The sequence below is a fragment of the Schistocerca americana genome, chromosome 1 (genome assembly GCF_021461395.2).
Source record: "Schistocerca americana isolate TAMUIC-IGC-003095 chromosome 1, iqSchAmer2.1, whole genome shotgun sequence".
Taxonomy (NCBI): Eukaryota; Metazoa; Arthropoda; class Insecta; order Orthoptera; family Acrididae; genus Schistocerca; species Schistocerca americana.
The window spans coordinates 1,084,810,837-1,084,814,484 of NC_060119.1; the positions used below are offsets into that span (position 1 = coordinate 1,084,810,837).

The 3,648-nt window shown below is 45.3% G+C and overlaps 1 pseudogene; it reads left to right on the forward strand.

Moving 5' to 3' along the window:
- Positions 1 to 3,326: 3,326 nt before the first annotated feature.
- On the forward strand, positions 3,327 to 3,444 carry LOC124561900 (annotated as a pseudogene).
- Positions 3,445 to 3,648: the final 204 nt, after the last annotated feature.

Genomic DNA, 3,648 nt, shown 5'->3' on the forward strand with positions numbered 1-3,648 from the left:
AGTAGATCTGTTGCATATTGTAAGCTTTCTGCTAATAAAGCGCAGTATATGATTCACCTTTCCCACAACATTATATGTGTGATCGTTCCAATGTAAGTTGTTGGTAATTGCAATCATCTAGGTATTTAGCTGAATTGACGTCTTCTAGATTTGTGTGATTTATCATGTAACCGAAATTTAACGGCTTCCTCATGACGTACCTTTTTCATTATTTAGTGTCTACTGCAACTTTTAATACCGTACAGACAGCCTATCTTGTCTGAATCATTCTGCAAGTGGTTTTGATCTTCTGATGACTTTGTTAGACGGTAAATGACGGCATCATAAGCAAAAAATCTAAGAGAGCTGCTCAGATTCTCTCCTAAATGATTTATGATGATTAAGAACAGCAGACAGCCTGTAACACTTCATTGAGCAACGCCAGATATCACTTCCGTTTTACTTGATAATTTCCTTTCTCACAGGAAATCACGAATCCAGTCGCACACGTGAGACGGTGGTCTATAGGCGCGTAATTTGATTGGAAGTCTCTTGGGAGGAACGGTTTTAAAAGACTTCTGAAAATCTAGATATGTGGAATCAATGTGAGATCCTCTTTCGATAACACTATTACTTCATAAGAATAAAGAGGTTCTGTTGCACAAGAACGATATTCTCTGAATACGTGCTACGTGTAAATAGATCGTTTTCTTTGAGATCATACATAACGTTCAAACACGGTATGTGTTCAAAAATACTGCCGAAAATCGACGTCAGTGGTATGGATATGTAATTCAGCGGAGTACTCCTATACGCTTTCTATTCAGTGTGGCCTGTGGAGCTTTCCATTCTAAAGATACGGACCTTCCGTCGAGTGAGCGGTTGTATATGATTGCTAACTGTGGAGCTATTGTATCAGCACATTCGGAAAGGAAGACTTGCCTTTAGTAAGTGGTTCGAGTTGCTTCGGCACACTTATGAAATCTACTTCTATGTTATTCTTGGTGGAAACTGTTCTTCACTCGAATTCCCGTGATAGTAGGTCTTTTCCAGCTCCTATTGGAAATAAGCTTTGAGAAACACTGGTAGGAAACGGAATGCTATTAATGGGAGCAGGAAATGATCGCTGGCCGCTGTGGCCGAGCGCTTCTAGGCTTTTCAGTCGGGAACAGCGCTGCTGCTACGGTCGCAAAAAAATGGCTCTGAGCACTATGGGACTTAACATCTTAGGTCATCAGTCCCCTAGAACTTAGAACTACTTAAACCTAACTAACCTAAGACATCACACACATCCATGCCCGAGGCAGGATTCGAACCTGTGACCGTAGCAGTCCCACGGTTCCGGACTGCAGAGCCTAGAACCGCACGGCCACCGCGGCCGGCGCTACGGTCGCAGGTTCGAATCCTGCCTCGGGCACCGATGTGTATGATGTCCTTAGGATAATTAGGTTTAAGTAGTTACACTAGGGGACTGATGACCTCAGATGTTAAATCGCATAGTGCTTAGAGCCATTTGAACCATTTAGGAAGTGATCATTCGAAGGGCCTGAGCTGTGTTCCTAAGGCTGACTGGCTGAGAGGGCTAGGTGTTAATAAAACATTTTCATGGAATGCCCCCTTTTTTTTTCAAAGTTCGCATTCCCGTGCGTGGGTATGGAATTCTGACTGAGTCACTTGCGGTTTTGACGTTTACTGATGCTGCGCATCCTCGGTAGGCCAAAAACTGAGTTGTAAACAAGACGAACTTGGCGCGGCCTAATTGAAGCCAATAAATGGGTAATTTAAATGTTTTCTAAAATGTTTCGGGCTTGCTACCTGTCATCATTACTTGCAATGCGCGATATTTCGACTGTGCGTCTGCCTCTCATCCTCAGGTAAGGCGTCAAAGACTGAAGAAAACTTTCCTTTGCTCTCAGTTTTATTAGCGCGCTGTGTTTTCGACGGACTTTCAATAATAATGCAACACATGTTTTTCTTAACGCAGGTTGGTTTCGTTCAATATTTCAATACGGTATATTATTCCTCATACTTTTGGCTGCAAAGCTCTATTTTTGAACATAATTAAAATGATCTAGGTAGCGATCCAGAGCATCCCACCCATGTGACCATACCATACACGTATCATCGCCGTATCTCCAGAGACAAGTTGGTTTTAAGAACGTCGTCTTCAGTGCCATGTCCTCAAAATCTTCCATAAACAACTGTGTGCATCCCAATATTAACTTCATGATGGAAGTTGGAAAGGATGGAAAACTTCCGTTTTTAGATGTCTTGGACTACAGGAGGGATGAGGGGACATTCGGACGTAGTGTTTATCGTAAGGCCACGCATACGGACTTATATCTTCATGCATCAAGTTGTAATCCATCGTACCAACGTAACGGGGTCCTACGTACATGGGTAAAAAGAGTTTACGCCATCTTAGATGCAGATAGTTTGACACAAGAAGTGGATCATCTTTAAGCTGTGTTCAAGCAGAATGAGATCCGTCGTGCTCTACAGATTGGACCAACAGTAGACAAAAGCAAATCGGTCGCATCCCTACCTTTTGCGGGGAGCATATCTTCAAAAATAGGGAGAATTTTGAAGAAATTTGATATTAAAGTGTATTCCGTCCGCCAGCTAAGACCAGAGCTCTGCTGGGCTCAGTGAAGGATGATTGGGGGTTGAGAAACCCAGGGGTCTACGAGAATCCTTTGCCATTGCGGGAAGGCCTATATTGGACAAACGAATCGTACGATCCAGGATCGTTGCGTGGAGCACCATTGCCACACGCGTTTATTGCAGCCAGAAAAATCTGCAGTGGCGGAACATTGTCCGACTAAAGGACATAAAATGTTGTACGGTGAGACACAAGTGGTTGCCACTCGTCGTGGTATTGGGACTGTGTAGTGAAAGAACCCATTGAAATCCGGCTATCTGACAATATTATAAACGGAAATAGGAGGTATCCTTTAAGTAAGAGTTGGAGCTCTGTTCTATTTGACATTAAGAAACAACGGTCCTTGTATCGGTCGTCAAAACTGTGAATAATGTTCCATATCGATTTATCGTTTCCGCGAGCTTTCACCACCGGTGCTATGTTATGCCTGTCGCTAGAGGGCAGTCATGTTCGCGCACGCGCGGTGGACCCACGGTCGGTGTATAACGGAGCCGCCGCGGCCTGTTTGATTTCAGTTCCGGCGTGATTGTGCGACGGCCTACTCACCTGAAGATGGCGGCCAGGTATCCAGATGTCGATATGTTCCGGATGGAGACCAGACTTGAATAAAATCAGTTATTACGCCGGGAAAGTTTACGGAGCCACAAAATCTAGGTATTTTGCCAGCAGGCTATACTCTTTATCTGTCAACGGCCTTGCCGCAGTGGTAACACCGGTTTCCGTCAGATCACCGAAGTTAAGCGCTGTCGGGCTGGGCTAGCACTTGGATGGGTGACCATCCGGTCTGCCGAGCGCCCTTGGCAAGTGGGGTGTACTCAGCCCTTGTGAGGCAAACTGAGGAGCCACTTGATTGAGAAGTAGTTGCTCCGGTCTCGTAGACTGACATACGGCAGGGAGAGCTGTGTGGTGACCAAATGCCCCTCCGTATCCGCATCCAGTGACGCCTGTGGGCTGAGGATGACACGGCGGCCGGTCGGTACCGTTGGGCCTTCGTGGCCTGTTCGGAC